Source organism: Phycodurus eques, chromosome 4 (genome assembly GCF_024500275.1).
Source record: "Phycodurus eques isolate BA_2022a chromosome 4, UOR_Pequ_1.1, whole genome shotgun sequence".
Classification (NCBI taxonomy): Eukaryota; Metazoa; Chordata; class Actinopteri; order Syngnathiformes; family Syngnathidae; genus Phycodurus; species Phycodurus eques.
In genome coordinates, this window is record NC_084528.1 from 23,825,673 (window position 1) to 23,844,018 (window position 18,346).

Below are 18,346 nucleotides of genomic sequence, written 5' to 3' on the forward strand. Positions count from 1 at the left end.
ATTAAGAATGACAGTCTGGCTATTTCTTAGACAATAACGAGTGCAAATAGGTTAGTTTGTTAGATACATTTGAGTAAGCCTATTTTGTTCAAATTGAACTGGAACTGGTCAGCCCTGAAGGATGCAAATTAATTTCCGCATATTACACTGCTTAGTCAGCTCGGCCTTTTATTTTTTGCATCACTAATGGCTCTTAGACCTTTGAAAAACAGTCTCGGAGAGACGCAAGTGACAATTTTCACTCGGATAAACGCCTGCAAAATGTGGTCAGTTTTCAAGTTTGTGAACTTCCTCAAAAAGGTGGTTCATGTAGCCTAAAAATAATAATGATGAAGAAACGAAGCAATTTCAGGTTCAGCTTCAGCCTACATTGTTAACTAATGGGCCAGTAATGGTGGTCGATTCATTTTGGCTCAGACTGTCGCCGATTGGTTTTGTTAACAACTCAACAGAGACGAAGAAGAAAGAAGCTGAAACGCGGAGGATCAAGCGGTGCACACACGCCTCTCAAAACAGGAAGTAGCAACAGCAGAGAAGAAAAATATAGAATCTCCAAAATGTCATGCGTCTGTTTTAGAAAGGCATCTTGAAGTACACTCATCTCCCAGCCTCCATGTTTCGTAATCAAAGAGCCTTTTGCTCCCGAGCAGAATAGGAGCTGCGAGTCGTCTTTGCCAGGAATGGTTTTTGTTGGAGTCGCTGCCAACGCTTTTTGACAGCAGGGCTCTTAGCGACTCAGTAAGAAGACGGGGAGGCTGCTCACAGTGCTTACTTATTGGCACTCCTGTTGCCGCTAAATTCAGATTGGTTAGGCTTTACCCGTATAACGATGCTTGCCTGAACCATTTTTGGTTTGACCGCACTTGTTCCTTTGGTAACGCGTGTGTCACATGACCTCCTTCTGGTTTCACCTTCTGTTGCTGGCTTAGTCGAGGAGCCTCATTGCCAAAACGCACATCCAAATCAATGGCCCCCTGGATTATTATTATTTTATTTTTTTTTTATTCAGTCCTTGACACCAGTTTTATTTAGTCACATGAAATAGGGTAGACATGTCTATCATGAGTAGACACACAAAAAAAAGTCTCAAGAAGCCATATCTGAAAACGCACAGGAAGTCTGCTATTTTGGATTGACGTGGCCAGTTTAGAATTAAGATAAACACACAGGACAACCTAACCTCTCTCAACTTCTTAAAACTTCACACTCTTTGAAAACTCTGCCCCCGAAGCCAGTTTTACTTACCAACGTGAAATTTGGGAGCTATGTCTATTATGAGTAGACAACCCATGCCTGAATAGACACAGGAAGTCTGCCATTTTTTTTTTTTTTTTTTTAAATTGAAGTGGCTATATTAAAAAGGACCTTTTCTAAAGCTGTGAACATTGGCACTTATTCCATAGTTGTGGACACCCTCGGCGTCCATGCGCACCACATATGCGCGTCACAGACGGGCTTTGTACGCTGTTGTGTGTGGCCACTGGAGTGGCCACCACGTACGTATATTGATGCTGGCCCGCTACTCATTCATTTGAAATGACAAGTGTGAGCCGTCAACTCATCTGAACTACTAGCTCGCCCGCACCTACCTTGTAAAGTCCGATAAAGCTGGTAAAGTCCTCCTGCTGCAAGTCACCTACAGCATTTCGATTGACACAAAACATTATAAATGCTGCTACATTTGTCAAGGGAATAAAATCAAATGTTTTCCCCGCGTGACGTCTCATATGATGATGATTATGAGGGAGTGCACACGAGTGTGTGTGTGTGGGGGGGGGGGGCCTTTAACATTTCACATAGTCATGTGCAAAGGTTTTAATAACATTGTTATAAAGCTAGCAAAGCTAACAACTCTATCTATCTATCAGTCTATCTGAACCCTGTTTATAGCATAGACATATGAAGATATGTGCAAAGTTGAAAAGCCCAGACTCCTTTAATGAGGATTTCATAGGAAAACAAACTATCATTAAAATAAAGTGCAATGATTGCAGCAGTAATGATTTCTAAATGTTCTGTTTGGGACCATGATTTTAAATAGGTAAATTGGTTTGTTTTGCTAGTAAATAATTTGAAAAATAGTGTGACTAATCATAAACGGTACTTTTATATGGTGGTGGTACACTTATGTATTCCTTTTTAAATGTAACAGTCATATGGTCGTGGTATTGATCAAAATGAAGTGGTTTTCCAAGGGGAAGAGGGATTAGGAGCCCTCGCAATAAAAACTGGCCCCTCTAAGTCGAACAAATAATCAAATAAAAGTAAAGCCTTTCGTTTTGTTTTTTGTTTTTAATTGACCTGTTTTGTCTGCCACTGTTTGTTACGGACAAACGTCTCGCTCACAGTAAAATGTTTAGCAAATATCATATCTCGAGTCGCTGTCAATCTTTACTTCATGCGAACTATGGTATGCCATGGTCATGCTGAAACTTCTAAAAAAGAAATGGTGGGACAAAATCATATGCTGCTGCGACCAACTGTGCTACTAGTGCAAATGTTAGTGTAGACCCCGGCGAGTAGTAATTTTAAGCTTGTTTTCTGATGCCAGACTTTGAGGTTCTGCCAGATTTTGGCCTGCCCACATTTAAGTCGAAAACGACGCCTCCAGGTGCAGAATGCAAGGACGTTTTCGCCATTGAAATACTACTTCTGATGTATAATTGTCTGCGCACAACCCGAACCCCCAACCAGACAAAAAGCCTTTAACACTTCACAAAAGGAAACAACTGTGGTTACATTATCTTCTCAAACTCTTTCTCAAACTTATAGTCATGAGTGATGCAATAAATAAAATGATGGGCTGCCGAAGCAGTGTAATAGACGGACGGAAATAAATCTGCAGGCAAACCTACCTTTGTGGCTGACTAGATCCTTCTGCACCAAAGTAATACAGCTATCAATTTTTAACAAAACCGGCTATTTGAAAGGTATCTAACCTAACGATGCTGTTCTGAGTCTTCGCAAAAGTTAAAAATGACATAATAAAACATGTTTTAATTGTTATTTAGATTGACACAACATGGAGAAGAGCGCTGACATTCATGGATGAGACAAGTTTTCTGCTTTTGCAATAAAACGCCATTTTGTGACTTTGACTCAACTGTCATTTCCAACATGAGAGCAAAATCCAAACTGAAACGCTCATTGTCACATTTCTTCTCCTCCATTTCAATCTCCTGCCAAAAGCTCCCACAAGCGTAATTGAGAGCCAAGCGTGAGCTTCTTAATGCAATTCCAAATAAAAGGCGGCACGGCTGAAGGTTGCCCGAAGCCGAACTAAACGGATTCAAATAGAATCTAAGTGGATTTTGACACCATGACCCAGTCAAGGTCAAGCCGGGCTCTTGAGTTTTTTTTGTGTGGCGCAGCAACTCCGAGCACCGCCATTTCCCCATCACTTGGGGATAATCCCACAAATTGCGCTCTAAATTCTCTTGAACCTACACGAGACTCCGCAGCTTGCGGATCCACGCAGGACCACCGGCTTCGGCTCAGGCTCGCTTGTGTTTGCCGAGAGAAATAAATGCGTCAGCAGGCACAGATTCCCGGATATGAAATTTAATGAGACGGCCAGATTCTGGCAGATTCCATAATCCCTGATGAAAACAAATGTAGTCATCATTCAATGTTTTTCATTCGCTCATCTGCTTGTATTCGCAGCAGCCAAAGCCAGGTCGGTCATTTCCATCCTGGCTCGGAAGCGAATTTAGAGCAATTCAGTCAGAGGCGGAGCGGGTAAATTTAGCGCTGTGTACTGATTATTTTTAGCCAAAATCGACAACTGAGCGGGGATTACCGGTTTTTTTTGTTTGTTTTTTTTTTTAATTTCCATGAATGTTTATGCAACATGGTGTGGACAGATGACAGCCAAGTGCATGAAAAGATCAGGAATGACTCCACAATGAGATCATCCCAGTGGAAATGATCCGGGAGAGTCCAACACCGCTGACCTTTAGGACAGGAGTGAAGGCCAGCCGGCTGTCCACTAAAGTGTGCTCTTCGGTAGATCCAGTGTCCATTGTTATTCCACTCAGTCCAAGAATTTCAGCATTAAAGCCTGGATGCACCGTCACAGTTGGCATAGAGCTCTAGTTTGCACCCTAAATGAAGGTTCAATCATTAAAACTTCATTTCCGTCAAGAAGTCCAGTTCGTTCTGCTATTTTTTTCCATTATCGTTTAGCAATTGGACAAATGTGTCCTAGATGTAGCCAACATAACCCTAAACCGTCCTCTTCAAACCAAAATGGCTTCCTTCCGGTATTTTCGAGCGCAGCTTCTTAAGACTTTTTTGTGGGTCTACTTACGAAAGACATGTCTACCAAATTCGATGTTGCTAAATCAGACTGGCTTCAAGGACAGGATTTTTTTTTTTTTTTTTTTTTGTTTTTTAATTCTACAAGCTGCGACCAAGAGTCATCAAACTGTGCGGGCATGATCCACCCACATACAAGGACGAAAATTTAATGTTTTTGCAATTTACCACCACCTATCTGTCTGGTATACTGGGTCCAAATTTGGTAGCAATCGGACTAAATCTCTAGCATGTTGACATGGCTTCATGAGACGTTTTGTGGGTCTACTCATGTTTGACAAGCCTACCAAATCGTGGTGTTGCTCAGTGACACTGGCTTTCGGGGTTGAATTTAAAAAAAAAAAAAAAAAAAAAAAAAAAAGTTAGAGGTTGAGAAAGCTGAGGGCGTTCAGTCAGGGTTTTATTAGCTTTATGCTATAATGGCCGCCTTCTTGTGTCTTTATGGGCATGTTTTCTTGAGACTTTTTGGTGGATGACGATATTGGTGGATCTACTCCTGATAGACATTCCTACCAAATTCCATGTTGCTAAATTGAAATTAGCTCCCATTCAGGAAACGACCACTTTCTTCACCTCAAAAAGTGATGAAAACTCTAATGCTGAGTGGTACTTACATTCAACAACATTAGCCCATAAAAGCAAATAGCTGGACTGTATATGTAATTCTGATGGACTTGTTTGTATTTTTTAAATACAGAAATAAAAAAATAATAATAATAAATTGACAAATCTTCAAGCACATTTGTTCCTGAGTGTTGCGACGAAACCAAGACGAATTGCATCACATTGCAGCGCTAGAAAAAAAGGCTCAAAGGACTTTTTAATGATCTCATATCATTAAAAAAAATAAGCACTTTTGTCTTTTTAAAAAAATGAATAAAAAAAAGCAAGGAACATGAGAACAATACCAGAGGCTGTCTAACAATTCCCTCAATGAGAGTTGATTAAATAAACTTATCAACGCTCTCGGGGGACGTGCAAACACAGTAACGCACACACGCCATGCTCGAATAACTCTAATTAATTGCTGCAAATGTTTTGGATGTACAGTATTGTGTGGTGGGTCATACAAACGCACCAAAGAGACAAACGTATTGAGACACAATCACAATCGTCACTCACACTACTATCACAAAAGTCTTCATCATCTGTTAATGTGACTGTGATGGAGGAATGCGCAGTGGATGTATAGATAAAAATGACACCTAATATTTTGGCATTTTTCCAGCTAATATTTTTGTAGTTTTTTTCTAAAAATAATGTATTTTTTTCCTAATATTTCACATACAGTTGCATTTTGCAATACTGTTGTCATTATTCTTTCAACTGACATTTGAGACTATTTGTATTTTTCGTCCATTATTTTTGTGCGGTTTTGTTTTCAAATTTTTGCGCAGTTTTGTCATATATGTATATTTTTGGCTAATACTGTTGTAGTTTTTTTTAACAACGGTGCATTTTTTGTATGTAATTTGCATTAAATATTTGTGTATTTTTCATCTAATATTTTGGTCTCTTCAGTTCGTATTTTCTTTTTTTTTTAAATATTCATGCATTTTAGTGCTGTACTTTTTGTTGAATATTTGCGTATTTTCATTGAATATTTGAGCATATTTCATCTAATATTTGTGTATTTTTCATCTAGCGTAGAAAGACACAGAATGAGGAAATAGTGGGAAAAGGAGCACGGGTGTGTTCTCGTAACCTGGCGAGAGACCGGACACACGGACAACACATGTTCACCTGGCAGGACGCTCCTCCGCCGCGAGTAGGCGAGGTAAGCGGCCAAAGCTGCGGGATGGCGGGCAAGACGCCAACTTGACAGCTTTCTACAACAACAGCACATTAGTATCGCCCCCACGATAGCTTCTCATACACTAGAACAAAGACTTTCGGCAGATCTCTTCCAGGCTTTCTCAGTTGGTTCCACACACTTGGACCACAATGTGGCACCATTTAGGCCTGAATTTTCATCGATTATTTACTGAGAAATAAAGAAAAAACAGAAACACAGAAAGTTGAATATGTGACTCATAGAAGAAGATGCAGATTGTGAAATGGCAGCTCGGGCGGTATGTTTTCACTGTATTTATGATATCTTTTTGATGTATTTCTCACTTAGTCATACTTTTTTTTTTTTTTTGTTACTACTGCGATTGACTGGAGACAAGTTCAGGGTGCACCCCGCCTCTTCCCCAGAGGCAGCTGAGATGGGCGCCATTATTTTTGCTAATATTCATTCATTCATTCATTAATTTTCCATACCGCTTATCCTCACTAGGGTCGCGGGCGTGCTGGAGCCTATCCCAGCTATCTTCGGGCGAGAGGCGGGACTGAATTGGTCGCCAGCCAATCGCAGGGCACAAACAAACAAACAACCATTCGCACTCACAATCACACTTACGGACAATTTACAGTCTTGAATTAACTATTAATTTGTAAACGGGTCCTCCGAACTGTGAGCCAGATGAGCTAACCAGTCATCACTGTGCCACCTTTTTGCTAATATTTTCTTAGTTGTCTATTTTATGTCATATTTTTGTAGGTTTTGTATTTGTGAATTTGTGTCTGATTTCTGTAGAGATATAATATTTTCAATTATTTCTTGTGTTACTTATAATAAGATTATATTGTTTCTAACATTTGCACATTTTTGTCTAATATTTTGAGATTTTTCTAAGATTTTTGATCATTTTATTGCATTACTTGTCATGAGATTTGTATTTCTAATAGTGTTTCTAATATCTATTTGCCTGTAATATTTTGGAGATGTGTTTTGTGTTGTGTTGGATGTTTGTGCATTCGTTAAAATGTTTAATTTAGTTAATATTTCTTACACTTTTTGTGGAAATTATAATTCTTTTTTTTTAGAATTTCAGATATTTTTGCCTAATATTTTCAATATTTTTGTCATATATTTTGGGTATTAGCGCTAATATTTGTGCATTTTTTTGAAATATTTTTGGGTTTTTTTTATTTATATTTGTGCATTTTTGTATATTTTATATATATTAGTTATTCGAAGGCGGCCGACTGGTTAGAGCGTCAGCCTCACAGTTCTGAGGTGCGGGGTTCCATCCCCGTCCCCGCCTGTGTGGAGTTTGCATGTTCTCCCCGTGCCTGCGTGGGTTTTCTCCGGGCACTCCGGTTTCCTCCCACATCCCAAAAACATGCATTAATTGGAGACTCTAAATTGCCCGTAGGCATGACTGTGAGTGGGAATGGTTGTTTGTTTCTATGTGCCCTGCGATTGGCTGGCAACCAGTTCAGGGTGTACCCCGCCTCCTGCCCGATGACAGCTGGGATAGGCTCCGGCACTCCCGCGACCCTAGTGAGGAGTTATTTTTTTTAGTTATTTTTTTCATCATAGTTTAAGCACTATTGCAGTTTTAAAATTCTCCAGAAAACCTTTTCGAGAACTTAATTGGTTAGATTAAAAATGTACTGCAGCCAGGGAAACGGTTGGAGCCTTTCCAGCAAGAAGGGAAACCAAAACAACCGCTCCCTCTGTGATGTCTTGTCACAGTTCCACTGGAGGAGAAGAAAAGGGTTGTAAAGGAAGAAGAAGGTTCCCGTGCAGCAAACTGCGCGGTCAGTGCGACGAGGCCCAGGGCGCACAACAGCACTCTGTGTCACGTCTGGAGTGCACGCCAGCTGAGCGAGGCCGTTGCCGTTCAGCGGGGAGAGAAAGAGAGAGTGATCCTATTTCCTTAAACGAGTAGCGATGGCGAGTAGGGGCAGTTGATTTCTCCTCCTTGCTGTTTTGACTATAGCAGGCACATGCATGTTATGTGTTTGTCAAATATGTTATCTTTATACAAAAAAAAAGTATATACTATTTATTTATTTATTACTTTTCAAGTTTCTTGTAAAACTGGTAAACATTGCATATTCAAACACCAAAATGTTTAACCAAAACATAATTTCAGCCAAGTCCGCTAGCTCAATGCTAACATAGAATATATAATTATTTACAGAAATCTGCAACGATGTTACGGTAATTACAAACTGCTACTTTAACACACGTAGCAGCAATGCATACAAACAGAGCATACTGCAGTACGCACAGGCATTTTAATAATTTTTGTCTTGTATTTTTGTATGTGTTTTAAATATTTTTCTTTTTTTTTTTTTTTAATACCATCCATTAATTTACCGCTTACTTTACTATTTGTTTTAAATATTTTTGTATTTTGTTATAATATTTTTGTATTTGTTCCAAATATTTTTGCATTTTCTTATACCATTTTTGTATTATGTACTAATATTTTTACATAGGTATTTTTGTCAAATAATTATTGGTAATTAGTCATTTTTGTATAATATTTAAATATGTTTGTATATATTTTTAGTATTTGTTTATATTTGTTTTTTGTCTAACATTTTTTTTATTTTATTTTTTTTAAACATGTTTGTATTTTTTCAATTAACTATTTTGTGTTTATCAACTAATATTTGTGTATTATTATTATTACTTGTGTATTATTTTCTAAGATTTTGGTATTATTTGCTACTTGGGCTGCACAATTATGGACAATAATTGCGATTATTTTGCAATGACTATATTGTAATCATTATCTTTATTTTTACAGCACTACTTTTCAAAAAACAATATGTCACAGTTCTCAGTGCAAAATGAATCTTTAAATAATAATAAATGATAGATAATAATCCAATCCATCCCAAAAAAAAAAATCTACTTTAGCAAAGGCTAACTGAATACAGGAAAATATGCTATTACAAAGTGCTACCACGAATTGCAACTGAATGGAAGCAAATACAGTTAATGCATAAAACATTAGGCTGTAAGCACAGACTTTTCATTTGAAAATCTCCACCAATTTTGTGAATTGTCAAGTACCGGTAGATCTCTGTTGTTCTGCTCAACCACTGGTCAGTCATGCAGGGTCACAAACTGCAAATAACTCGAGAGTTGCGATTTCCTTCTCTATTTACTCCCGGGGGTCTTTCATTGCAGTTAGGCCAACCGAAAAGTTGAAGTCAAGGCAGCCGCTACAACGATGCTGAGAGGGCCAACTTCAAAATAAAAGCTACATATGTTACTACATTGGACGTCAATGCCATTTTAAGCTTTTATTTTGAAGTTGACCACAGAGCGCAACGTCAGCCAATATTGAAGCATGAACCATAAGTTCGCCCCCTGCTGGCTGGCTGACTAGGTTGCGGGCACTGCTGCAAATTAAGCACTTTTTGCCTGCAGCAGTGTCCGCATTTTCAATGTAAAAAAAAAAAAAAAAAAAATTAAAAAAAATCGTCAAAGATCAGGCTCATTTAATTTTGGCAGCCAAACTCGCAATCACGATTACAATTTGATTAATTGTGCAGCCCTATTTCCTATTATGTTTTATTTTCTTTTTAATATTTTTTTAATTTTTGTCTAATATATATATTTGTTCAATCTTATCCATCCATCTTCTGTGCCGCTTGTCCTGACCCTTCACTAGGAGGTGAGCTAAGCGCAGGTGTCTCCAACCTACGGCTCCAGGGCCGCATGTGGCTCTTTCATCCTTCTGCTGTGGCTCTCTGTGACTTTGGAAAATAAATAATGAGGATTAAATTGAAATTTGTTGCTATTTTAGTTGTTCATTTTTCAAATGAAATTCTAAATTTGAAGATTGTGGTGCTCTTGTAACATTAAAATAAAACATTTTAATTTTTTGGGCTGCTCAAAACATGCGTCAGAACCGCCAATGTGCAACACTTACCACCTGATTTATTGAGCTATTCAACCTACGGTAGATAAGCCATAGATATATCCAAGAAAGGAGACATTTCTCAAGAAAACAGAACGTTTAACAATGATATTAGAAACAAACATCGCGCACGCCTCACAGATGGCAATCGGCTATGAAAATGAAAGTGACATCACAGCCCTGATGCGCCAACGTTGTACGCTGAGGTTCAGGAGCAAACAAAATAAAAAAATAAATCACACAGCGAGGGACACCCCTGACACCCTTGACTGGTCACGAGCCAATCGCATTATGTACTATTTTAGATTATTAGTAAAGAGTTGACTGCAATACATGTCAAAGGTGACCATATAAAAGAGTCAACTATTGCAGAGTGTACTTCCAGGAGGGGGAGTTGATTTTCCTCCCTGCTGTGTTGATAACACGGAACAGGGTGGGGTAGTGCGGATGGATGTACCAGCAGTCACGGCTCTCAGGAACACAAAAGCAAATTAGTGACGCTAAACACATATGTTATCTGCCACTTAAGCCCCCTTTTGCTCGACAAGTCCACCTACGATACTTCCTACAGTGTGTGGATTGTGTACTTTGAATGGGATGCCAAAAGAAAAGTCCTCGAGGGCTATCAACCTTCTTTAGTACTAGGGTAAATCGCAGAATCACCTTTAACTATCTGTTCGTGGGTAAAACTGTAAAAGGCTGCACAGGTTACTGTGACTTTTTCCATTGTATTTTTTTTCATTAAATATGACTCTACTATTTTTTCTATATTTCTGCTCAATATTTTGTATTATTTTGGTCAAAGAAAGTTGAAATGCATTTTTTCATATCATTTTCTCATCTAATATTTTGTAATTGTTTTCCAATATCTGTGCATCAAAATGGTTGTATATTGTTGTCAAATTTCTGTATTTTTTTCTACTATTTTTAAATTGCATATTTTTACATTCATGTATTTTTTTCAAAAACATTGTCCATCCATCCATCCATTTTCCTTCCCACTTATCCTCACTAGGGTCGCGGGCTGGTGGAGCCTATCCCAGCTATCTTCGGGCGGGAGGCGGGGTACACCCCGAACCGGTCGCCGGCCAATCGCAGGGCACATACAAACAAACAACCACTCGCACTCACATCCACACCTACGGGCAATTTAGAGTCCTCAACTAACCTACCATGCATGTTTTGGGGATGTGGGAGGAAACCGGAGTGCCTGGAGAAAACCCACCCTGGCACAGGGAGAGCATGCAAACTCCACACAGGCGGGGCTGGGATTTGAACCCCGGTCCCTAGAACTGTGAGGCAGATGTGCTAACCAGTCGGACACCGTGCCAGCCAAAAACATTGTAATGTTTGTATTTTTGTCTATGTTTTTACTTTTGTGCAGTATTTGTATTTTTTTATAATGTGAATAATCTTTTCCAATGTTTGTATTTTTTGTTAATATGTGTGTTTTTCTCAGATATTTAGGTTTTTATTTTTTGTCTAATATTTTTTATTTTTTGTCAAATACTAATTTATTAAATATATATTTTCCATTTTGTGGAATTTGTTTTTATACTTAGTTGTATTGTATTTTTGTTAAATATTTATTTTTCCTGTTACAGTGGAACCCCGTATATGTGCGGTTTGGCACCCACGGATTCACATATTCGCAACCCCCGTTTTTCATGGAAAACGCTTATTGGCAGTATATTCCTGCTTATTCAAGAATTCTGGGGGTTTACATTTGTTTTTTCAATGCAATGTAATGTAATGGCGTCAATTACTTGTGGATTTTTGCTATTGGCGGTTGGGCGGTCCCTAACCACCACGAATAGCGGGGTTCCAATGTAGTCTGTAATTTTCTAATATATTTCTGTTTCCAGTCTAATATTTGTGTATTTTATTTTTAACATTTTTTTCCTCTAATAGATCATTTTTTAATATTGTGGTATTTGTTCTAATATTTTGGTTTTGTATGTCTTTTTTTGCCAAATGTTTATATTTTTGTCAAAAGTGCTTTTCAAATATTCATATGTTTATGTCAAGTATTTATTTATTTTAAAATCTTTTCAAGTATTTACTTTTCATCTTTTTTTATTTTCTTTATAATATTTGTGTACTTTTTATGTTTTGGTGTTTTTTCTCTAATATTTTAGATTTTTTGCCATTGTTTTATATGTGGGGTTTTATGTCTAGTATTTTTGTCTAATGTTTTTGTCAAATATTCACTTATTTTTGTCGAATATTTTTCGAATAATACCATTGTATCTTCTGCTTAAATACGCTGCATGTCTTCCAGTAGCGCTCAGTGCTGCCCGGCATGCTGTGGCACAATGTGGTACGACACTGAAGGCGCACAACTCTTAATTCAGATTTGCGTGAATACAGTAAAAATCCATAAAAGAAAAAAACAGCTGCTTAAAAATTGCGCAATATAGCGGGGGAAACACTGGCATTACAATAACTCATCAAAGACAATGACGTGGTCCCGGTGGCCATCACCTGGCTCAAGAAGCTGAGCAGCTGCTGTAATTGATGCCACCATCACACGTCAGTGGCGGCATCCACCAGCAAAACGGTTTCCAGGTCGGAAGAGGAAATGAGAAGTTTGATGACACTCTCTCCTCCCGGGAGAAAGGCAATTACGCGCCGTAATGAGAGCACAACGAGCGGAAATGGACTCGGCGCAAAAGACGCGCAGTCGTTTCATTCCGCCGGATCGTGACGCAAACAGTCTTCCCGCGGACGAACTGTGATTTACTTCCGCGTGTGCCGCAAATCTGCCGTTGAACACTTTGAGTAAATGGACGCCGTCGTAAAGATGTCAACAGGCGCCGCATAATGAATCAGCTTCCTCCACTACTGTAAACAATAACACGACAACAGGCAACCTCCCATGATCAACTCGATGAGCTAACTCGCACAGAAAATCAGAGAACTAATCCTGCCGTAGGTAAAACTGTCACCATCGCAGAATCTGCATTAGCTGTCTGTTCCTGAGTAAAACTATTGCCATCATTTAACATTCATTTTAGGTCTGGTAAAACTGACGTCAACACACTGTTCTAGAAATGTTCACGTTTTTTTTTTTTTTTTTTTTTTTTTTTTTTTTTAAAGTAATGATGTTTTCTGAGAGGGTAACTTTTTACATAGAGTACTGACAATTTGTTTTACCTTGTAACGGACAGTTAAAGAACAGATTTACGGGGAAAACAAACATTTATTGAAGGTTCTGTGATGGTGCCAGCTTTGCCCTGCAAGTGGCAATTAATGAAGGTTCTGACTGTTTGATCCTGGAAATGATATTTAATAAGGTACAATGATGTTGATAGTTTTACCCAGGAACAGACAATTAATGACTAGTTTTACCTTGGACCCGGCAGTTTCTAAGAAAAGTTAATGAAGGTGACTTAATGGTGAAAGTTTTCCCCTGGAGTGGACAGAAGGCTTTACCATGGAACTGACAGTTAATGAAGGTTTTACCCAGGAATAGACTCTTGATGAAGGTTCTGCGGTAAGGAACGTTTTACCCCAGACAGGACAGTTGATGGCAGTTTTACCCTGGAACAGACAGAGAATTAAGATTCCACAGAGGCGACAGTGTTACCCTGAGCCAAGAGCTGCAACTAATGATTATTTTAATAATCTATTAATCTGTCTATTTTTTCCATTAATCGATAAATCGGATGAAAACCAAACATTTTTAATTTCCATCCCTTTATTCAAAAACAGGACTGTATTTCAAATCGACAGTGCAGAAAATGCACAAACATAAATTGATTATGATTTATGGTTTGGCCCTTAACATGTCAGAAAATGGGCAAAAACGTTGATCATTGCTTTCCAGAGTAAAAGCAGATGTTTGCAAATATGTTATTTTGATTACACAAAGATAAAATCAGTCTGCCTTCATGGATAATTGTCATATCTGGGATGATTTAGTGTTAAGAGGTTGAAATTCCGAGGATTTGGACAGTTTCAGGTTGAACAAGGTCGCTAAACGATTAATAGATTATCAAAATAGTTGTCGATTAATTTGATAATCGATTAGTTGTCGAGTAATCGATGAAATGTTGCAGCTCTACCTGGAACTGGCAGTCACTTTTACCCTGTAACTAGACATTAAATGAACAGTTTTAAGCTTGACCGGACAGTAATGTTCCAGTGTAAAACCTTCGTAAAATGTCCGTTCCAGGATCAAACTGTCCATTTACTGTCAGTTCCGGGGTAAAACTTTCTGTCCACTACAGGGTAAAACTGTCAGCATCATAGAACCTTCAACCTTTGTTAAAAGTCAGTTCCAATCCAGATTAAATGAGTTAATTTACTGTCCATTCCAGGTCATTCATTAACTCTGTTTCAGGGTAAAACTACCACCATTTTGGAAGATTTATTAATTGTCTGACTTCCTAGGGTAAAACTGTCATCAAGCGTCCAGTCCAAAGTAAGACTTCCGCCATCATTTAACCTTCTGTTCCTGGGTAAAATTGTCAGCATCATAGTACCTTCCTTATACGTCAGTTCCGGGGTAAAACCATCCATTAATTGTCTGTTCCTGTGTAAAACTATGCATTAACGTTCCATTCCAGTGTAAAACTGCCACCATCACAGAATCGTCATTAAATGTCTACGGCTGGGTAAAACTGTTCCAGAGTCAATTCTTAATTAAATGTCTGCCCTTGGGTAAAACTGTCACCATCATAATGTGTAACTGTACAGCAAACACTTTAAAACCTACATAGAAGTATAACAATAAATGAACTACAAAGTCAACACTATAAAACCACACAGTCTTACCCTAAAAAAAAGAGCGTGGCTTAACTTTGGCGAAGTGGGGGGGGGGGGGGGGGGCCAAAGAAGAAGCCAAATATTCGCAGTTTCTCCTTTGATGCTCGCTGACCTAAAGTCTCAACTCCATGAGATTGGGCAAGTTTAAGGCATATTTTACGCAAAATAAATGGAGTCCAGCACTACTATGTTATGTACACGTTGTAGCAGAGTGACGTGAGGTTTAAAAACATATATATAAATCAATAAATAAATACAATTAACGACCTTTCCAGCTCGGTCCTCGGCTTTTCACGCACATTCCTAAGCAGCGGACGCACACACATGAATACCCCGAAAAAGATGACACTAAGCCAGCCAGAAGCAGCAGTCAGTCACCTACCGGGCCAAAGGAGCATCCGCATCTGCCGAAGGAAGCGAGCGAGGTCTCGGTGCGTCCAACGCCCGCTCAAACCGTCCCAAGTCGCAGTCGCCGAGTGTGCTTCGTCCCGCCGAGCGCGCCCCGGCTGCGAACGATCAAATTGTCCCCGACTTGAAGCGCGGCGTAACTATTTAGTTACACTGCAAATGGAGCCGAGGCTCGTCCTGAGGAGGCGCCGCGCAGTGATTGACAGCGAGCCCGGACCAATAGGAGCGAGGCTTCCGCGTCGTTACGGCCAATCGGGTGGCGGTAGAGAAGGTGAGCTGCGGGGAACTGGGCGGGGCTTTTAGACCGCCCTCTTGTTGGCTTGTATCCCTCCGCTTTGCCTCGAGTCGCACGCTGTCCCAACATTTCACCAGTTAAACTAACTTATTTACGCCAAGTGTCGGTTTAAATTACCACCAAGACTCCTTAAAAACGCCGTCAAAGTTGTCGACAAGCTGGCTGACTGTGACTGGCCTTAACGTGGACCCTCGTGTAGCCATTTAACAGCAGCCATAGCGACACAACGAATGTTCGTGATTTATTGCTACTTTCCTCATTTTCAGCATGGTTACATGCAGGGCTAGATGGATACTATACGTTTCAATGTGGCGCACGTGCGGCCAGTTCTACCTTTGAAAGACGTGCGTTTCGGAAGCGACCCCACGCACTACTTTGTCAGGTGGATGAACACTATGTTTACAGCGAGCAAGGCTTGGGAAGTTGACGTCACGGCGGAGGGAGGGGACGGGGTGGTAGCGTGCGCTCGTGACAGTGCAGCACGTGCGCGCATCCAGCAATAATAACGACTTGTATATTACTGTATTTTACAATAGGACTTATGAACAAATATGACTCAGTTTGGAGCGGAAGCAGCTATGACGTCATCGTCGAGCTCGTTTGCGGTCGTGGTGACGTCATCGGCAACTTGGCTCGAGAGAGAGCGAAAGTGATGCAGTGAACCCGTTTACAATCCAGACCGACCAGTTTAAAATTGTGATGTAGAAAGACCATATACATTTTTTATATAGTTTTACACATCCGACACACACGTTCAAAAACATTTAAACGTCTTAGAGCTCACTTAATTGTATTCAAACGCACTTTTTAAAGCTCGCTTGCACAGTCCTCCAAATAAGAGGCTTAGCGTGGCTGCTTCAAGCCGTGTATTTGTCACCTTGAGGTTTACTGTAAAACTGACATGGAAAACAAAAGAGAATTAAACATTGTGTAATCAACCCACAAAACTATTCACCAAACCTAATAATAACGAAGATCCAATAGCTTAAATCTAACACGCAATACAAAACGCCATAGACAGACGAACAGACATTTAGATAGGTGTTACAGTATTTTGAAACTGTGAAAGAACTGCTACTTTAACACACATGGAGGAGCAACACATACAAACAGAGCCTAATAACAATACTCGCAGGAATATATTCTGCTTTGTGGAAATGACTATTACTGCAGCTTAGTAGGGGACCTTCTCCGGCTCTTCTTCTCACTCTTAATTAATTTGCATCTCTTCCAGGAGACCTCAGTGCTGCCAGCTATGTTGTAGCACAACGTGGTGGCATATTGAAGGCACGCAACTCTAAATTTGGACTTGCCTGTACACTGTAAAAACCCACGAAAAACAATTGCTTGAGAAACCACAATTTCCTGTTTTGCTAAAACACCAAAAGTCCAAACACTAATGACATGTGGACCCTGAAACACGACCACCTCAATGGCAACTGCTTGACGAAACTGGGCTTACAGTGAGGGTTGATAGTGCCACCTGTTGTTGTTTTGGCATCAAAATTGAACATGTCTTCATACAATAATTGAGTTTTTTTTTTTTTTAAATGCTGGAACTCAGTAAAATATTGTATTAAATACACGTCTGTACAGTGTAAGAGTTTTGTAGTAGTGGTGACACCAAAGACGTCGGAAGGAGGATTACACACTTTGTGTTTTGTGCTTTACATAAGAAGATTACGCCATGGATTTCCATTGCTGCAGTCAGCTGGACGCTCATTCCCACAGCTGGGAACGAACGGCGGTCAGCTCCGGGGTCATGGAAATGCCACCGCGAGGAATGACAACAAACAGTGGAAAAGCTGTAGAGACGTACCGGAACGTAGGAACACCGTCGAAAAATCTACCTTTAGAAAGATACAGTAGTTATAAAAAAAAATCTATGCGCCCCTGTTGAAATGCCAGGTATTTGTGATATTAAAAAAAAGCAAATGAGACCAAGATAAATAATCTCAAAACTTTTCCCACTATTTATGTCACCTATAACTTGGGGGTAAAAAAAAAAATATATTTTCCAAGGGGAAGTAACCGTGATAATGTGGTTGCACAAGTGTGCACACCCTCTTATCAATGGGGGTATGGCTCAGTTCCGAATAAACCAATCACTTGCAAACTCATGTTTAATGGGAGTTAGAACACATGCACCACAATTTAAAGTGCCTCGGATTAACCCCAAATGAAGTTCAACTGTTGTAGTAGGCTTTTGTTGCTTTCTCGAAGAAGCCTGAAGGTTTTGTGCAAATACTGACTTCTATTCCAAACTGTTCATAACTCCCTCCAACTTCCTTTGTACCCTCCTCCTGACTGATACCTTTAAATAATGAGATCCGCCTGATCCTGTGGAAGCTCTCGGAAGACATTGGCTTGTGCTGTCAGATGTGACCACAAAAATATCAGCAAACGCCTACGAGAACAGCTGAACTTCCTTTGGGGTTAAGCAGAGAAACTTTAAATGGTGGTAGGTGTGCGTTGACTACTATTTAACATGAGTTTGAATGTGATTGGTTTATTCTGAATGTAGTTATAAGCGGGTGTGCACGCTTACGCAACCACACAATATTGATTTTTTTTTTCATCATATTGATTTCATTATATGATTGCCGTGTGATAGTAGTGGTATTAAGATGAAAATGTATAACCAATATAATACAGTTGTGTTGTGTACAACTGATTGACAAGAAATTATGAATCAAATGTATTTCCAATGATGTATTTCATTTTAGTTGAGTGATTTTTGCTGCTTTGAGGGAAACATAGCGCAGATAAAGTTAGTGTTAAAGTGTCAACTTGCAATGTTAATTCCCTGTTAAAATAAAATAATCCACATTGAACTTTTAAT

At 39.4% G+C, this 18,346-nt stretch overlaps 1 protein-coding gene across 5 annotated transcripts in view; it reads right to left on the bottom strand.

The window, feature by feature from the left end:
- The window catches only part of mef2d (myocyte enhancer factor 2d), a 106,519-nt gene extending 91,146 nt beyond the window's left edge, over window positions 1-15,373 (bottom strand). For all 5 annotated transcript variants that reach the window (XM_061674732.1, XM_061674730.1, XM_061674733.1 and 2 more), the window contains exon 1: window positions 15,184-15,373. The gene's annotated coding sequence lies outside the window, so the exon portion shown is untranslated. The remainder of the gene's footprint in view (window positions 1-15,183) is intronic.
- Between the last annotated feature and the right edge of the window lie 2,973 nt (window positions 15,374-18,346).